The 20752-nt window shown below is 38.9% G+C and overlaps 1 protein-coding gene across 5 annotated transcripts in view; it reads right to left on the bottom strand.

Annotated features, from left to right (window-relative positions):
• The window catches only part of LOC115160642 (histone deacetylase 4-like), a 260839-nt gene extending 242871 nt beyond the window's left edge, over positions 1–17968 (bottom strand). For 3 of the 5 annotated variants that reach the window (XM_029710864.1, XM_029710868.1, XM_029710867.1), the window contains exons 1-2: positions 17743–17968; positions 7662–7774 (exon numbers count right to left, since the gene is read on the bottom strand). The gene's annotated coding sequence lies outside the window, so the exon portion shown is untranslated. Of the gene's footprint in view, positions 1–7661; positions 7781–17742 lie in introns of all 5 variants that reach the window. The other 2 variants (XM_029710865.1, XM_029710866.1) reach the window with 2 other exon arrangements.
• Between the last annotated feature and the right edge of the window lie 2784 nt (positions 17969–20752).

Raw genomic sequence — 20752 nt, 5'->3', positions numbered from 1 at the left:
ATTCTGTAACAAACAAATATCAACATACTAGGCCCACCAATACTGAGAATGCGTCATGTAATGCACAACTGCGTTGTTTCCCACTATTCGTTCATTTTGGTACAGCCTGTCCTCATATTTGATTATCAGCTGTTGTCAAAGAAAAGGAGCTCAGATGCAATAATTGAATAGCCTAATAACCAACGTTGACAGACAAGCTGTCTTCATCAGGGTATAATAACACCCGCTTCCCTTGAAAAACAGTTTGCCCTACATCCAATTCTGTCGAACCAAAAGAATTTGCAAAAAACTATCCGATTTCGACAGAAATATGGCTGAGACACAAAGGAAATTCAAGGAGAGGGGGTACAAAAATGGTCAGATTAATACTGCCAGTGAGAAAATCCAAAACAAATCGAGACATGATCTCTTTCAAGGACAGCCTCGCAAAAAGAAGCGTTCTTGCATCCTCACTACCCGTGCTCTGAACCGATTAAGGGAATCGTTCAAACATTGGCACATTCTAAGATCCATTCTAAGATCCGATGACAGTATCGGAAATGTGTTTTCGGACCCTCCTTTGGTCGTGTTATCGATGGGGCAGAAATCTCAGAGATCAATTGGTAAACTCTGATTTACCACCCCAAAATACCCCTGCAAACATCTATTTGCGCCTCTACCGGATGGAAACTACAAGTGTGCTTCTAGAAGGTTCTCCCATCTCCACAGAGGAACTCTGGAGCTCTGTCAGAGTGACCATTGGGTTCTTGGTCACCTCCCTGACCAAGGTCCTTCTCCCCCGATTGCTCAGTTCGGCCGGGCGGCCAGCTCTAGGATGTCTTGGTGGTTCCAAACTTCTTACATTTAAGAAGGATGGAGGCTACTGTGTTCTTGGGGCCCTTCGATGCTGCAGACATTTTTTGGTACCCTTCCCCACATATATATATATATATATATATATATACACACATACACAGGTGTGTGCCTTTCCAAATCATGTCCAATCAATTGAACTTACCACAAGTGGAGTCCAATAAAGTTGTAGAAACATCTCAAGGATGATCAATGGAAACAGAATGCACCTGAGCTCAATTTTGAGTCTCATAGCAAAGGGTCACAATACTTATGAAAATAATGTACTTCTGTTTAAATTTTTTTTTATAAATGCGCAAACATAAAAAAAAAAAAATCACTGTCAATTTGGGGCATTATGTGTAGATTGAGGAAAAAAATGTGTTTAATCCATTGTAGAATAAGGCTGTAGCGTAACAAAATGTGGAAAAAGTCAAGGGGTCTTGTATAATTTTCGAATGCACTGTAGGTCTGAAAAAACACTTCTCTTCAACAATAACGTGCAGCGAATTCTACTAGATGAAAACCCGAAATGAGTATGACATCCTGGCATTTAAAGCATACTATATTTTCAAAATGTCATATACTATAAAACGTTCTATTTTCGCATTCCCAATCAGCCTACTATTTAGAACGCAAGTTTGGTTTTTTTAGATACAGCCACTGTCTCAATCTACCCCCTGGGCTCCACTATAATAGTCAAAACTGTCAAACAAGTCATAATTTAGTTGTCATCACTCATTATTTACACACAACACATAATTTCTACTTTTTCTGGCATGGCACATAGATTTTTCCATCCCATCCGTAACATTCTTCCAAGCAAGCTATTGTCCAATTGATTGATGATCATGTTATAAGTAAAATACTTGCTCTTTAGTCCACCTATTGAAGTCATTACCCAATGGTAAATCTACAGGTACTGATCTTATGGACAATATTTTGCTTTGCTATACTGCTCCCCTGAAACTCATATTTAATTGGTCATTGGAAAAGGGTCATTTTCGAGGTACGTCACTTAGTTATCATATTACATTTTACAAACCAAACACTGAAGTACCGCTATGTAAGGTAAAGTAAAAATCCAAACCGGTCGGTGCATCAATACCGGTATATGGTAAAATAAGGTTTACCGCCCAGCCCTAGCCTATACTAGAGAAATGTGAAGTTTGCTAATATGGGTGATTGTTAATGGAACAACTGATTGCTACAACCATCAATCTAGCAGTAGTAGTTTAAAGGATAAAAAAACATATCCTTTATTCAATTCAGGCAATTTATCACTATGTATTTTTGTCCATATCGCCCAGTTCTAGTATAGTCATATCTAACTGACAGGAAACAGTCCACCTATATTTTTCCTCCCCTCGTGCTTTAGTAAAATTGCACAGGGCAGCTGCCTTGAGCCACTTCTTTATTTAATATATACCAATTACTTTCCTTATGCCCTATCTGGAACTCAAGCTACTATATTTGCAAATAATACTACAATGTATACAGCAAGACAATCTGTTCAACAGGTACAGGAAGCTCTACAAGTGGATTTTGGAAATATCAGGTAGTGGGTCTGTTGGAACAAACTTGTTTTGGATGCTAAGAAAACCAAAGTTATGTTGGTCTGTTTTATCAGGAAAAAGGTAGACAAAACATGGGATGTGATTAAAAATGAGGCAAGAGCGAATTGAGGAAGTGTCAGAAACTAAACTACTAGGGATGCAGCTATACAACTACTTATCATGCTCAGCTCAAATAACTAATCTATGCATGAAAATAATTATGATTGTGTGCATGGTCAGAAGGATAGCTAAGTATCTACCGTGAAATATTCTTAGGCAAACAACCCAAGCATTAATTGGGAGTCAGGAGAACTACAGTTATGTGGTATGGGGAAATGCATCAGCATGTGAGATTAGCTGGATGAAGATTGCACAGAATAAAGCAGCAAAGATTGTTCTAAGGTGGACATATGATTCTTCTGTTGTAGTCATGCACAACGTTCTGGGGCGGTCAGCAATCGACAACATAATTAAAAAGAACATGCTCATTTTATTTCACAAAGTACACCATTTAAAACAGCCAGTTGTTAGGCGACCAACATTCAGTCAATATAAGGAATAGGATCTCCACCGTATGTCTTACCCCAGCAAAGAAGACAAATAGGGGAAAAAAAACATTACAATTCAGAAAATGTAATAGTTTATATGAGAACTTTAGGAACACTTGAAAATAATAGACTGATGTTGTTCATGACTATGGTAGATGACTGAACCAATCTCTATATTTTCAGATTTCCAGGGTATTTATTTATCATTATCATATTTTAGTTTTTTCATATTTACTTTTGTATATATGTTTTTACATTTCAATATGTCAGTGTGTATCTGTTGTTTGTAACAGAGTTATTTGTGAAAATGTAATTGTATTGTAAATTGTATTTTAAAGTTTAAGGATTAAAAGAGACCCTAATAAAATGAAAATAAAACATTGTTTCATCCTCGCTACAATACACAACTGAGCAACACAAGGAATGGACAGGTAGGTGTGAGCAATATATTTAAAGTAACTGTCCAGTGAAAATATTTTAAAAGTTAATATTCTGTTAACTCATACCCAAATATTGTTGACTCATCCTATACTCAGATGTGGCCAAAGCAGAACTTGGAGGGGAAAAAAATACACTTCAAAAACACCACCTCAAACTTGCATCTCAAACAGACCGTTTCAAAAAGGCTTGCCATTTCCTCATAGAGGAGGAGCTGGCCAATTAGAGGTCTACTCACACTAATATTTTGAATGACTGGTATACACCCACACCATTCTGTTGTTGGGTCACGCACACACCATTCCAACACTGAAACCCTGCTTTTTAACATAATTACAATTATTTTGTAAGGAAAACTATTTCATTCATATTGTAATTAATTCTAGGTCATATTTCATATCGCTCTGGAAACACTGAACACTTACTTTAAGCCCATGCTTACACCAATCCAACTCTTTGAAATCAATGAGGGAGAGTGAACAAGTGCACACTTGGCTTAGAAGGGTAGAGCAATGGACTGCAGCCCTGGAACATCTGCCATTCCGTTTCCTCAATACAAAAGGGTTCAAAGGTCAAGCAATTTTCTGTGGCAAAAGGCTTTGGTACGGTGTGCACTACTCCATTTAATACCACTCAGGAGGAACGGGTCATGTTGAGCATTTGTGAATAGACTAGGCTTCTTGACAAACAAGGTCATTATTGCACTGTAAAAAGCCAATTTGTTCTTAATGACTAACCTGGCTAAAGTAAGGTTAAAGAAAATATGACACTCCAGTGTGTCATGGCAGATCATATCAAAAGACATTAGTGATTGAGTGAACTAATAATGATCAATGCAAGTCTCTCTAAACATTTCCTTCTTAATGTTTCCAGTTGTATGTCTTTTTGACTGACATTGGATAAGACAGACTGAACATGAACAATATACCGGTCTGAAAATGTCTCATGTCACTTGACAGAAATATGGCTTTTGCAGCACAGGGGTTCATTTCCCCAGCACTCCAAGTGGCACCAAAAGTAATCATGTCTGCATAAAAATAACATGGTGCTGGAGATTGCGAGCGGTAAACAACAATTAGGGGTGTGCGGCACGCCAAATTAATCATTGAAATGCACTTCTGGTGTTTGACAGCTGCTGCCTGCCTCTTGGGCCTAATTGACTATGAATAATTCACTCAGGGACCACGATTAACGGTAGTCTACATGCCTGCACGTGTTTATCGAAAAAAAATGATGCTATAGCAGACTGACACGTTACTGTGTTGTCGTGGGTTGAAGTTTTTCCTCCATCTATTGACAAATGACACAACCGCCACTGCAGATCCAGAGACGCTGACTGACATAGGCAGGCTATGTGACTGCTCCTGAATGGTTTTGTTAAGGCAAGGGTTGGGTTGAGGTGTTTGAAAGGATCTCGGTGACGGTTTAGTGCCCCTTGCAAAAATAATTGGGGTTTCGCTATCATAAGTCAAGGCCTAAACAGGCTCAATTAAAATTGAGAGCACCAGTGCACCTACAAAAACAAAACAAAAATTGCCCAAATAATTGTTGTTATGATTAGGCTGCTTGTTTCTAGCCCAAACAGTTAAAAATGTATAACCTGGGAGGCTCTGAGGTACCGGAACATACGAGAAAAAATTTGACCAATTCAGCAGTGCAGCGGACAAATCGCATAGGTAGGCTACTATGTTGTTGCTGAAATGTACAGCACTTTCTAAGGTGCTGATTCATTCAAAGCATTTTAGACATCACATACTGAACACCTATACACATATTAGAATTTATGCATAGAGCACAAGCCTGGGGGGACAAAAATAATAACACACAGCCTACCACATATTATGCACAGCAGACAAATGTTTTTTAAAAAAGCCCATAGATTGAAGATGTCTTTGGTACATAATTGCTTTACAGCAAAATGAAACAAACTCTAGTAATAGCATTTAAGTGTGGACTGTATTATTATGCATACTATATGGGAGGGGCATAGCCAGAAATTCGTTGGTGGTTGGGCCTGGAAAATAATAATGTATTTGATTTTGCTCAATCTGATTGGGTGGGCCTGGCAGAGACCAGTCATTCAAATTTCACCACCACCACCATATAAGCCAGCAGTGAGGTAAGCTAACCAAACAACATGCCATCAATTCAACGACAAATAATGTCTCAATAAGCATAGTTGTCCTGCAATTATATAAGAGAACATTTTTACTAACGGACATATTAAATAATTAAATACATTTGTAGTGAAAAGCTGAACAGATGGAAAGATGTTTAAAGGCTCATGTCTCTAAGAGCAGAGATGGGCTACAGGCGCACTATTTTCTCTCTCACCACAGCAACGGCCACTCAAAACAGGTTACAATGAGCAAACCATAAGCCCGGGAACGGTCCGGCTTAAATCAACTCTGACTATCATGCTAAGGGGGAAAAAATGGTGTTTTCAAAGTATCTTTTTTTGGGAGGCAGAGGAATCGAGGAGTCAACCTGATTTAACTTTTATCATTTTATTTTAAAAAATGAATTGCAAACAATGATTAATTTTGTTCATGCCATGAGAAGTACCGGATCCTGCATGGTAAATAAAATCCAGAATGCCAAGGTAGCAGCCATTCACATTAAGCCACTTACATCACAGATAAAAAAATATATAAAACAGTACATCATATACATTATTATACCACTACATATCTACAATACAAAATGTATATACTACAGTATTACACTGTATGTGTGTATAGAGTGCGTGTGCTAGCGTGTGTGTGTGTCAGTTCCTGTGAGTGCGTGTGTGTCTCTTCACAGTCCCCGCTGTTCCATAAGGTGTAAGTCGACAAGAACAAAACATGAGCACTAATGATTTCTAGTCAAACAGATGGAAAGGGGGTCTTAGAAAACATCTAGCAGAAAAAGTAAAAAGAAAAGGGTATTAAAAATTCATCAAAACACAACAATGTTTAAGTAAAGACCCCTGCCAACTAATATCAACATTTGTATTTAGTTGTGCCGAAATTATTTGCCTTCCGTAAGTTTAAGAAATATTGCCTAGTGTCTTATCATTCTGCTACCAAAAACACATATATTTAAGATATTTTCTCATTTCTCTCCCTCATGAGGAAGGATAATGAAAATTCACAGAAGTAACAAGTAAAGTTTAATCTGGTCTTTAAAAAAAATCATCCATAGCCTGCACTCAAATAGCGAATGGAGGTTATATGCAGATACTTTTATTTAATATGCCAGTTAGGCTACATCATTTGTAAAGTGGATTAATGTGCTTAATTTTAAAGAATTGAGCAATAAATATAGCAGCACAAGAAAGCTGGGATCCGCTTTTATTAAATAGTGTCAATGACTAGGCTTATTGTGCAATGACGACTGTGCAATGACTAGGCTTATAAGAACACGTTTCACTAGGCTTTGTCGGCCAGGGCTGTAACGTAACAAAATGTGGAAAAAGTCAAGGGGTCTGAATACTTTCCGAACGCTCTGTACCTTTAAAAATAAATAGGGGCATGGATCAGAAAACCAGTCAGTATCTGGTGTGACCACCATTTGCATCATGCAGCACGTCACACCTCCTTCACGTAGTGTTGATCAGGCTGTTGATTGTGGCCTGTGGAATGTCGTCCCACTCCTCTTCAATGGTTGTGGAAAGTATTGGCGGGAACTGGAACATGCTGCCATACACGTCAATCCAGTGCATCCCAAACATGCTCAATGGGTGACATGTCTAGTGAGTATGCAGGCCACGGAAGAACTGGGACATTTTCAGCTTCCAGGAATTGTGTACAGATCCTTGCGTCATCATGCTGAAACATGAGGTGATGGCAGCGGATGAATGGCACGACAATGGGCCTCAGGATCTCGTCACGGTATCTCTGTGCATTTAAATTGCCATCAATAAAATGCAATCGTATTTCTTATCCATAGCTTATGCCTGCCCATACCATAACCCCACTGAGTTTTAATGACACCAACCAAAGTGTATGTAAACTTCCGACTTCAACTGTATATTATATATATACTTTTGACTGATACTGTGTGTGTGTATATATATATATATATATATATATATATATATACACACACACAGTATCAGTCAAAAGTTTGGACACACCTACTCATTGAAGGGTTTTTATATATCTGATAATAGATAACAATAACACATCAGTTATGTGTTGAGAGGCCCCAGGTGGTGGCTTCTCAACTTCCTCTGGCTCCTTGATCTCATTCTCGTCTTCTCCAAGTAGCTCAGCATCAACGGCATCTTACTCTAAGAAGGACATACCTTCTCGGTCCTCAACATCCTGCAGGCCTTACGCAGCACATTTGCCATCAGTGTCCTCCTCCTCATGGATATGGACTGCATCATTCCCTGGTACTGGTCTCCTCTGTCCATTTCTAAAACTCAAACATAATGAAAAACAATTCAAATGAACATTTCAAATGTAAATTAGTGACAACCCTTCCAAAGAATAGCCTAAGATTGACAAAAAGTTATAGTCAAAATACACTTCTGTACATAGAAATGGGAATCATCTATGAAAGTGGATTGCGTATCCACAAGTTATCAATTTCAAGGTGACAAAGTTAACTTTTTGGATAATAAAATGTTTCACTATAACATTTGAGAAAACATGTCATATAATTGCATAACTGAAATATTATGATCATGTATGCCTGTAAATAGCAAAGTCACAAACCAGCTAGACCAGGAACATTTAGTTACCAAGTTGACCACCACAAAGTCATTATTTATAAGCTATTATCATAAGGATTAGGCTATAACCTTACATTCATTCTTGCAATCAACAGCCAGAATGCTTAATATTTTATTGGAATCTTATCACAGATAAACAGACACCTAATGAGATATAGTCATGTAGTCATCAGGGGATGGCTACATGGCTATGGGGATATGACTAGCTAGTAAAATATAGCTATCCAATCCTTCACAGCACCCCTCTCTTTTGGCTGGTTAGCTAGGGACAACATAATCACTAGCCAGTTGTTTTTAGCTCTAATACCAACAAATGCATTTTATTTTGTACAGTTATCAAAGAAAACATTATCAAAAAAGACAAGACAAGACTTAATCAAGCAGGCTACCTTGCTCCGTCTTGGGTGACTGACTTGACCAACACTGGCAGCGTAGTTACATAGGTAGCTAGCTAGCAATCTAGCTATATGGCTAACATTATGAGGAGATTTTTTAAAAATCTCTGATTCACTTCATAAAGCTTTCATGTACTTTAAAAATATCGACGTCATTGATGAGATAATATGAATTTTGACCTCCGATAGAAATTGTCAACTCACTTTCAAGTTGATTCTGCTTTTCAAGTCTACTTGACTTGGTAGCTAGTTAGCCCACCAAGCTTCAAAAGTTCTTACCTAATCAAATCAGTGAAAATACTCAAATGTTAATATTATCATTACCAACATAAAAACAAATTATGTACAGTATTTACCTGGATATTGTTGTCCAAATCTGAATGTTGGCGCTGCCAAAGTTGGTCATAACCTAGCTGCAGCAGCAGGGTCAAATTAAACATTATTTTCATGTTGTTTTCCCATTGGAGAGAAAGCCTGAACCAATCATATATCATTAATGCAGACATTGTAACCCACCAAAAGAGGGGTTTTATGAAGAAAAAAAAGAGTGATTGTAGCACGGAGATATTGATGTGACAACCATTAGAAAACATGTTTCCGCTTTTTGAATGGAAAGGGTTAATGCCACCTCTACCGCCTCTTACCGACACCTACACATGAGCCCCCTCACTGTAAACTGCCTTCAGTAGAGTACAGTATTTTGTGTATACATATTTTTTTATTTAACCTTTATTTAACCAGGCAAGTCAGTTAAGAACAAATTCTTATTTACAATGACAGCCTAGGAACAGTGGGTTAACTGCCTTGTTCAGGGGCAGAACGACAGATGCTTACCTTGTCAGCTCGGGGATTCTATCTAGCAATCTTTCGGTTACTGGCCCAACGCTCTAACCACTAGGCTACCTGCCGCCTCTATAGTACAGAAAAGAAAAGTATTGTTGCGTATACAGTGCCTTCGGAAAGTACTTAGACCCTTTGACTTTTTCCACATTGTTACGTTACAGGGTTATTCTAAATGGATTAAAAATATATATAATCCTCAGCAATTTACACACACTACCCCATAATGGCAAAGTGAAAACAGATTTTTAGCATTTTTTGCACAGTTCATTAAAAAAAAAGTTTTTCTTTTTACATATGTATTCAGATTCAAAATTGAGCTCAGATGCTTCCTGTTTCCATTGATCATCCTTGAGATGTTTCTACAACTTGATTGGAGTCCACCTGTGGTAAATTCAGTTGAATGGACATGATTTGGAAAGGCGCACACACCTGTCTATATAAAAGGTCCCACAGTTGACAGTGCAAAAACCAAGCCATGAGGTCAAAGGAATTATCCGTGTCAGGATTGTGTTGAGGCACAGATCTGGGGAAGGGTACCGAAACATTTCTGCAGCATTGAAGGTCCTCAAGAATACAGTGGCCTCCATCATTCTTAGATGGAAGAAGTTTGGAACCATCAAGACTCTTCCAAGAGCTGTCCGCCCGGCTAAACTGAGCAATCGGGGGAGAATGGCCTTGGTCAGGGAAGTGACCAAGAACCCGATGGTCACTCTGACAGAGCTCCTCTGTGGAGATGGGAGAACCTTCCAGAAAGACAACCATCTCTGCAGCACTCCACCGAACAGGGCTTTATGGAAGAGTGGCCAGACGGAAGCCACTCCTCAGTATAAGGCACATGACAGCCCGCTTGGAGTTTGCCAAAAGGCACCTAAAGGGCTCTCAGACCATGAGAAACAAGATTATCTGGTCTGATGATACCAAGATTGAACTCTTTGGATTGAATGCCAAGTGTCACATCTGGAGGAAACCTGGCACCATCCCTACAGTCATGGCCGGTGGTGATACAGCGTGGAATCGAACTAGGGTCTGTAGTGACGCCTCTAGCACTGAGATGCAGTGCCTTAGACCACTGCGCCGCTCGGGAGCCCCTAATGCAGGAGTGGCTTCGGGACAAGTCTCTGAATGTCCTTGAGTGGCCCAGCCAGAGCCCGGACTTGAATCTGATCGAACATCTCTGGAGAGACCTGATAATAGCTGTGCAGCGACACTCCCCATCCAACCTGACAGAGCTTGAGAGGATCTACAGAGAAGAATGGGAGAAACTCCCCAATTTTTTGTTATTTATTTCACCTTTATTTAACCAGGTAGGCCAGTTGAGAACAAGTTCTCATTTACAACTGCGACCTGGCCAAGATAAAGCAAAGCAGTGTGTCAAAAACAACACAGAGTTACACATGGGATAATCAAACGTACAGTCAATAACCCAATAGAAAAATCTGGTGTGAAATACAGGTGTATTACAGGTGAATCAAATACCGGTGTGCGAAGCTTGTGGTATCATATCCAATTAGACTTGAGGCTGTAATCGCTACCAAAGGTGCTTCAACAAAGTACTGAGTAAAGGGTCTGAATACTTATGTAAATGTGATATCAGTTTTTTATTTTTAATACATTTGCAAACATTTAAAAAAAAATGTTTTTGCGTTGTCATTATGGGGTATTGTGTAGATTGATGAGGGGGAAAAAAGAATTTAATTAATTTTAGAATAAGGCCCTACTGTAACAAAATGTGGAAAAAGTCAAGGGGTGTCAATACTTTCCGAATGCAGAAATCCATTCAGGTGTATTTTGTGGCTTTTGGCATATGCGTTCTAATTATCTAAAGTCACTCTGTTGCAACTGCACAGTCCAGTTCAAATACACAGTCCAGTTCAAAGTGAATGATGGCAGGCCCATGTGGCAAATGGCTTGTTTGTATAAAGGCCTACTGTAGCTCTGATTGGCTATAGCGCACTGGTCTATGTAGACTCCGGTCCTGGACAAGACAGATGTTTTTAATTCTGTTTTATTTACTGAAGTGTCTATTAATTGTCCAAACACACGGCCGCTTTCCCTCTCTAAATTGCTATAGAATTTTCCCAAATGCCTTAGTATACATAATTCCCAAACATTCTTAAGAATTTTTTATTTTCATTTTTTTTATTACCATATCTAAGTGGTGGCTTGTCAGAAAATGTTTTAAAGTTATCATATTCTTCCTGTGGGTGTATATTAACAGATTTCATGTTGCTAAAATGCTGTCAGTTCCACTTTAAATGCAACAATGTTTCACAGACAAGTTAATTTCAAAGAGATAGCTAACAGCAAGCGCGCTGCAATAAAAAAAAACAGTTCCACTCACTGATGATCATTTGAAACATAACTTCTTGTTGAAAGGTATTCTTGAAAAGGGAGAAGCTAACAAATTAGCAACAACATCCTCTTTGAAAACTAGCTAACAACAAAAGCTAGCTAGACTGTGGGAAAACTACTGCTCGCTATTGTGCAGTGACCTGATGGCATTCAAGAAGGCAGAAGTTTCCATACGTTTTTGTAAAAACGGTCCCACCTATTAATAAGTCAAAATGTGATTGGTTGATTCCACTGTCAGTCCAAAATTTAGCCCTAATACAGTTGAATGGCAGATGCCTTTATCAACTGTAGCTTCTGATGGCCTAGCCAATCGCTGACTTAGCTAGCTAGATTTACTGTCTCCCAAGAGACCAGCAAAGAAAAATATCCAATAAAGATTTTTTTCTCTTCAGTGTTAACCCTTTCCAACACAAAGAGATTAAATCAGAAAATAATTATATAAATCCTTAGCCCATCTCTGAAGGCGTAGAAGGCCCATTGTTTCCCACTGTGTTTGGGTTAGTAATAATTTGTAGAGTTGCTCTATTTTCCAATTTTTTTTACATTTTAGTCATTTAGCAGACGCTCTTATCCAGAGCGACTTACAGTAGTGAATGCATACATTTCATACATTTTTTCCCCGTGCTGGTCCCCCATGGGAATCGAACCCACAACCCTGGTGTTGCAAACACCATGCTCTACCAACTGAGCCACACGGGACCCCTCAGCATTCACTTTTCTGAATGTCTAAAGAATCCATATGTTGTTCTGAAATATGAACACAGAAATACTGGACATTTTGAACTCTTATTATGGTGGCGATTTGACAAAATTACAATCATGTCTTGAATTGGTCTTGGTCTTGACTCGGACTCGATTTGCTCCGATCTTGCTTCAGGTGGTCTCAAACAGAACACTGCAAAGTAGCGATCATGGAGAAACATGTTGATCTACAGACTGATTTCTGATAACAGCCCCTCTTAATTTTGGGGCAGCATAACTACAACGCCAGGGTAATTTAAACAAGCTAAGCAAGTTGTTTATAGTATTTTGAGCTAGCTAATAGTCAGTATGGTAGCTAGCTACAACAAGTTGGTTAAGCAGCTGGTCAGGCACTGACGACCGACGTGGTTGCACATATTTTTGCAGTAGATAGCCACTGCTTTGTTTTTATTTTCTCGCAATTGCTAATTATTAAGTCACTGGCACAATGTGTGTAGCTAATAATTTAGCTAGCTACTCTGCCTATTTCATACAAAGTCATAAGAGAGCAGAGCGATATCATGAATTAGGAACAGTAAACAGGTTTCCGTACAACCTTTTTATGTGAGTAAAGTACATGTCGAATAAAAAAATTAATGACAGGCCTGATGGAAAAATGTGTCGGTAAACTTCCAAATGTCGACAAAACAAAATATGCTAGACAAGGTGGGATCTTTTTGTGTCTGTAAAATTAATTATGTGAGAAATGGCGGTGGAAACAAAATAGGACCTTGTGGAACACCTGAGGACAACTCTGTGGACTCAGATTTACAACCATCCACCATTACACATTGGTTTATAAATTACCTATCAAATTGTACACAATCTAGAGCATAACCAGTAATTCCACAACATTTTAACCTTTGCACCAACACAGCGTGGTCCACGGTGTCAAATACCTTCGACAAATCAATAAAGGCAGACACACAATGTAACTTCTTGTCAAGAGCACAGTGGATGTCATTTAATACCTTCAATGTCGCTGAAACAATGCTGTGGCCAGACCTAAACCCTGATTGCATTCCATGTAATATGTTGTTTTCTTGGAGGTAGGCCTTCAGCTGCCTACTAAGGACTTCAGTACCTTTTACAGTACAGACAATTTTGATATGGGTTGATAGTTGTCAAGTAGCGAAGGATCTCCACCTTTCAGGACAAAAGCAGATTTCCATAACTTGGGGATTTCCTTAACGTCAAGCGTAAGGTTAAAAATACATGTTAAAGGGGAGCAATGATGTCTGCAGCTAGGTGTAGGAGGCGGGGGTCTAGATCATCAGGACCTGGGGATTTTTTTCTATCAATTTCTTTCAGGGCTTTACACACTTCTGAAAGAGAAGAATGAGAAGGAGAACTTGGCGAAGGAGAGCATAGGAGTGTCAGGTAAATTCACTGGGGGCTCATTTATACCTTTGACCTTTTCAAATAAACTGCCTGCATCTATAAAATGCTTATTTAAGGCTTTCAGAATGGAGGTTCTCTCAGTTACAATCTGTGTCTACCAACAATTGTTTGGGACGATGTGTGTCTTTTTTGCACTCCAAACCTTTCAAGCATTGAATTGTTACTCACCGTTGACAAACTTAGCTGAGGCGGTTCTCTGTAGTGGGAGCACTGACACCCCGTTTTGTGCCACGGCCACAAAAAGCCTGTCTATTTTCAGCCATACAAAAAGCAGGAAGTGAACACTTTCCCTGCCATCTGCCGAGCCTTCTAAATGACAGCCCTGTCAAACTTGCTCTCTCTCTCTCGCTCTAGCTCCATTTCACCATCACTCTATTTTCTCTCTCTCTGCCCCCTTCTTTTCTCTTCCCTTCACAACAACTCTATTAACATGTTCTCTGCCCTTCTCGAACTCACATTACCACTCACCCCATCGTTCTCCTTCCTTTTCTTCATATCGCCAGTCTTTGCAGCACTCGAACAAGCAGTAGAATGAAGGAGAACGAGGCAAACTCTGTTTACTCTGCCCTGCTGATACGCGTAGGCGTCATGTCACCTTGTCTCCGGGCCATTAATAGACCATTAGCATTCATTAGAGTGACAACATCAACAAACGACCGTTCTAATTGACAACTCTGCCTAATTGCCCATTCTTGGGGACTTTTTTGAAGCGTCTGGAACAGGCCAAAAGAACAACAGCCGGGTCTGAGTTCAAAGCAGCTCAATGGAATGCAAAACTGTCTGATAATAGGGCTAAGGGGGCAATGGGTACAGGAGGATGAAGCCAGGGCAATTCTCGGAGCCCCCGGCAAAACTCTATACCTATAGGCTACCTGAATCTGAGAACCCTTCGATAGGCTACCTGAGTCACGTTCAGTAGGGACATGTTTTCGTTCTGGCCGGGTGTTGCTATGAAAAATACACATCAGATGGTACAATATTTTTTAGACTTATTTTTACATCTCTCGTAAAACATACCATACAATAGAGCACATGCTTTGAGCAGTCCCAACATAATACAATCAAGCTACCCCAGTATCAAATAATGTCAATGGATGCATCCAATGAGCGTGGACCTTAAACTGATGAAACGTACTACTCCATTCAGTCCCATTCCCGAGATTGAGTCGTCATTAGTGATGTGCAGTTCGCAAACAATTATTTTCTTTTTTACTGACTCGTTCATTTATTTGACCTGATTTTAATATACACTCCCCTGGCTCAATAAGCCCCATATGGTGAATGACATGTGAAAGAGAGGCTCGTAGAATCATGACTCTTCAGAGTTCAGTTCATCATTCACCGTTAGGGGATCCTGTATGCTATGGGCATTACTGACTCAAATGAATGAAATTTATCGAAAGATTAGTTATTTTGACTGAACGAGTCGAAAATATCAGCGTCAGTAAAAAGAGTCGAACATCCCATCACTAGTCGCCATTAAAGATTGGTCCACTGTCAGTGCCAAATTCTTGGAAGGCTGCTCCTTTTTACGATTGATGAACGCCAGTCCTTGGGAACTGGAACATAGAAGGAATATCTATATGCTAGGAGCAAGAGCTTACTTAGATTAGAGTTAGTGTGTTTACAACTCAACTTGAGGCCTCTGGTCCCCCTCTGGCCTTCTCATCCAATGGTTTTGAGAAGGATGTGAGGAGAGAGGATGCGAGGAGTCAAGGCAATGCAATTGAGATTCTCCCTCCAACTCCAGTTTAGCTAAACCTTATTCTCTGATTTCACCCCCTCACTTCACAAACGCACTGAAACACAGACATAGGCCTACAAAAGTACCAACACATAACCCCAATGACTCAAGCTCAACACATGCTTAAACAAACTCTGACACGCTCTAACAAGTTAACAAATCACTAACATAACATGATAATGAAGGAACAGAGGCTATTCCACTTTTATAGGCTAATGACAACTGCTCAATTCCATTTGTATGCCACTGCAATGAAAATATCCTGCAAAACAAGTATTGGAATGACATAAAGTTAATACAATGTTGTTACAGGTTTAAGAGCAACTTTAAAGGGCAATTTAAAAGTTCAAACAACAAAGCTGTCACCCTGATACTTTTTGGTATACAGCCGAGGGATGTGGCAGGAGAAATGCAATCGCTCATAGACAAGGCTGTGGATGCAAGGACTGACCATCCATAGTATCAACATTGTAGTTTAACCATCTTGGAGTTTATGCAGTGTTTGTTTACAATTACACTGTTTACGAACAATGTAGTAAAACAAGCTTCTATTTTATATTCTTCAAGAATAAATGGGTAGATATCATTACTTTATACCTCAAGAAATGTATGTAGCAACTGCTGATTGAAAGTGCAACTGGATGTATTAACGCTTTATTACTCATCTGTAGAACCCTGTCTAGTGCAAATGTCTCAAATCACACTCAAAAACATTTTGGGAAATTTGAGGTTCCTTTTAATAAAAAAATATGGCCTGACACCCAATAGTGCCATGACAGAAAACATTAGCTCTAAATACAACTAAGGATTCTGAAGTGAAATTATGTGTAAATGTCAGAATCCTTAATTGCATTTGGAGCTAAGAAAATGTTATCTACATGACTGCATGTTATGGAGTAGCCTACCACAAAGCACAAGCCAATTTTGAAACAAATACGACATCCATGCCATGGAAAACTCAAGCAATTGCTGAACGTTAACATGTCACTACCTAGCCTAAATAGATGTGAACAGCAGGATGTGTTAAATGCAAGGATTTATATAAACCCTGGTTTGCTGATGCTATGTATTGGCCAATGAGAGGCTTTGATGCCACCGTTCACCATATTGGCACTCCTCAGAAAACCAGTCCTCCATAGGAATGAATGGAATTCTACAGTATTTCATGTAAATGTATCAATAACAGCATTACATGTACTTAAGTATTGTTTTGTTGTAGTGGGAACAGTAACATTAGTACTTTCTAAAAAGTTAACTTTAAGGACATTTTTTTATATGTATGTATGTATGTATGTATGTATGTATGTATGTATGTATGTATGTATGTATGTATGTATGTATGTATGTATGTATGTATGTATGTATGTATGTATGTATGTTTAGCTCACACAAAATATTTACAAGTATGCATTAAGGTGTCTGTAATATAATAAACGTGGCAAAAACAAATGTAGACATTTATAAATGCATTTCTACAGAATCCAAAACATGTTTTACAATTAAATAAAGTTTAAATAAAATAAACAATGGTGGAAGAGTGCCATAATGGAGGCGCCGGGGCTTCAAAACATCGAACCCTGTTAGTCATCTAGTATATATATAAATCATTGGTTAAATGTCACCTGTGGAAACGTCGTGGGAAATCCGATATAATTAGCTTTGAAAAATGTTTGTCTTTCGGATATGAGACGTAAAATAAACGAATTCACACAAACGTCAGGTGCAATAATCTCAATTTACAACATGCATAATCAGCAACAGTAACCCAAGTATCTTTCATCTAGTTACAAGGTAGCTAGAGCGACAAATTATTCGTAGATTCCTATGGGACTACGTTGTATCCGATTTGACTATTGGACCACCGGGACTCGCCTGTATTGCTACAATATATCGCCCGTGTATGTATGTAATGTAGCTACTCGTATCAAATACATTATGACAGTTGGACATGATCTGCTACACATCCACCCACTTTCAAAATATATGTATTTACTAGGCGATACTTTCATTGAAAAAGAAAGTCAAAACCATATACCGATATATAGCCTGCGATAACAACTTCGCCTCCGTCTGAATAGTTGCAATTCTATCAAGTCAAGCAAACACGGTTTAAAATGTCTCATCTCGCAACCGCTGTATTAGCTTGTCATATCTGCGTTAAAATAAAATCTACCTGAACAAACACCCTCATGAATGTTGTGATTTCTATCCAGTCTCCGTACGCAGCAGCAGCTCCACTCTATCCAAAGTGTAAGGTTTAGGACGAGTTGGAGAAAGCACCAGTGCGAGAATCATTCACAGATTTCGCCATACTTGATTTTTGGCAGATAAATCACGTGTTGCGCGCTCCTGAATTTTTAGATGGCGGGGTCACATAATTTTGTTGGGCTGCTTGTTTGAAACTGGAGTTAACTTCACGTTTCCACAGAATGCTCATGGTATTTTTAAATGGCCTACTAAACTTTCACAATAGGAAGCAGCTAATCTGATGGTGTTTGTAACATGGCAATTGTAGTAAAACAAACAGCCACATTTCATAAATTGCTTTGTTTACAAGAATGTTGATTTGATAAAGACTTTCAGGGTCTGCTCCTACTTGAGAAGCCAACCATCATGAAGTCATGGCATATTTATCAACAATGTGCAAGGGTAACACTTACATTAAGGTGGCCTACTTAAAAAAAAAATTGTTTAATAGTTTATAAGTATACTGACCAAAAATCTAAATGCAACATGCAACAATTTCATTGGCTTTACTGAGTTACAGTTCATATGAGGAAATCAGTCAATATAAATAAATTAATTAGGCCCTATTCTATGGATTTCCCATGACTGTGAATACAGATATGCATCTGTTGGTCAAAGATACCTTAAAAGAAATTGGGCCTCACAATGGGCTTTAGGATCTCGTTACGGTATTTCTGTGCATTCAAATTGCCATTGATAAAATGCAATTGTGTTCGTTGTCTGTAGCTTATGCCTGCCCATACCATAACCCCACCATGGGGCACTCTGTTCACAATGTTGACATCAGCAAACTGCTTGCCCACACGACTCCATACACGTGGTCTGCGATTGTCAGGTTGGTTGGACGTACTGCGAAATTTCCTAAAACGACGGAGGTGGCTTATGCTAGAGAAATGAACATTAAATTCTCTGGTAACAGCTCTTGTGGACATTCCTGCAGTCAACATGCCAATTGCACCCTCCCTCAAAACATGAGACAACTGCACATTTTAGACTGGCCTTTTATTGTACCCAGCACAAGGTGCACCTGTGTGATAATCATGCTGTTTAATAAGATTCTTGATATGGCACACCTGTCAGGTGTATGGATTATCTCGGCAAAGGAAAAATGCTCTCTAACAGGGATGTAAAGAAATTTGTGCACAAAATGTGAGAGAAATAATATTTTTGTACATATGGAAAATGTCAGGAATCTTTTATTTCAGCTCATGAAACATGGGACCAACACTTTACATGTTGCGTTTGTATTTTTGTTCAGTGTATGTTGTTTAAAACATGTCATAAACACTTATAATACATTGGTTGAAATTGTACGCTAGTCATTTGGCTGCTACCAAATACCGATCTTAATTATGGTTGCACTGGCAATAATGACAGTAATAATCAATAACGGTGCAGTCAAAGATAATAATGACAAAGTGGCTAGTAACTGTTTAAACAAATTAACCTATTTCTCTTCCTTGTTGGGGTCATTGACGTCCGCCATTATCTGATGACTCGCTTCACCACTCAGAAAATGATGGAATGGCGTGGATTAACAAAAAGCACAAATTTAAAGCAGATTTAGAATGTTCTTAATGCATGTCATAATCTCATAGAAAGCCGATGTATTTTCATGTGGTGCATGCTCGCATAAACACACACACACACACACACACACACACACACACACACACACACACACACACACACTGCATTATGCCTGTTCTCTGCCTGTCTATTATTTTGCCCTCTATTTTCCAATTGAACTCTTTCGCCCACTCTTCTTTTCTCTATCTCCTCTTTGCTTTCAAAGATGGGACGACTGCCAAGAATGATACACAAACTAAACAATAGTGCTATAAATAATGACAGGTTTGATCAACATCCAATTATCTGCATATTTACTAATATTAAATAATTATAGATCTCTGCTTCATATTTTTTCAAATTAACCGCATCTGCATGATTTCACATTAATATGATTTTTGCCTAATGCCGCAGAAGTATTTGAATAAGGGAAAGGGAATACCTAGTCAGTTGCACAACTGAATGCATTAAACCGAAATGTGTCTTCCACATTTAACCCAAACCCTCTGAATCAGAGAGGCTGCCTTAATCGATGTCCACGGTTGTTGTTTGGGGTTAACTGCCTTGCTCAAGGGCAAAACAGCTGATTTTTCCACCATGGGGATTTGAACGAGCAACCTTTCAGTTACTGGCCCAATACTCTATGCTAAGCTACCTGCCGCCATACCATTATCGGAAGGACTAACACTATAGCATCCGATGGGAGCTGTAATCGACAGAGAGCCTACAGCATCTATATTTGAATCACAATGTGGAAAAGGCAGGTGGAGCCATAGCCTTTTCCACTCCCACTGGACCTCAGTTATCAAGTGTGAGCAGCATACATTTGTGGCAATATTTAGAAAACATTTTTATAGCTCTGATTAGTTTTTAACTCAAGTTATCACTTTGAAAACTATTGTATAACAAATCTTGTCACTGGTGCAGCAGGTTATTTTCCCATCACATGGCAGTGTTTGAGTGTTTGAGCCATACTTCCCGAACATATCCTCTTTATAATGATTATACCATTGTCTTATCACTATCTCTCGAGCTACAAAGAAACAAACATTTTAAAATATATATAATAATGAAACACTATGTAAGCCACACTATAGAAGTCTCATCCACTCATAAGATAATGGACTCTATTTTCAGCTGGCGCTAAGGAGGCACAAGTGTCAAACGCATGTTAGTTTGCAATTGTGTCATGTAAAAACTGCCGCATTGGCATTTTCCAGCCCTAATGCCAGGTTCTGCAATTTACCTGTCAAACAGCTCGCTTGCGCTAATGTGGGAGGGGTGTCATGATTTGAGGTGTGTCCTTCAAAACAAGCGCAAAGGTGACAATTTAATGCAGCGCTAATGGGAAGTTTTAAGACCCACAA

The sequence above is a fragment of the Salmo trutta genome, chromosome 24 (assembly GCF_901001165.1).
Source record: "Salmo trutta chromosome 24, fSalTru1.1, whole genome shotgun sequence".
NCBI lineage: Eukaryota > Metazoa > Chordata > Actinopteri > Salmoniformes > Salmonidae > Salmo > Salmo trutta.
This window is presented reverse-complemented; position numbering and strand designations above follow the sequence as displayed.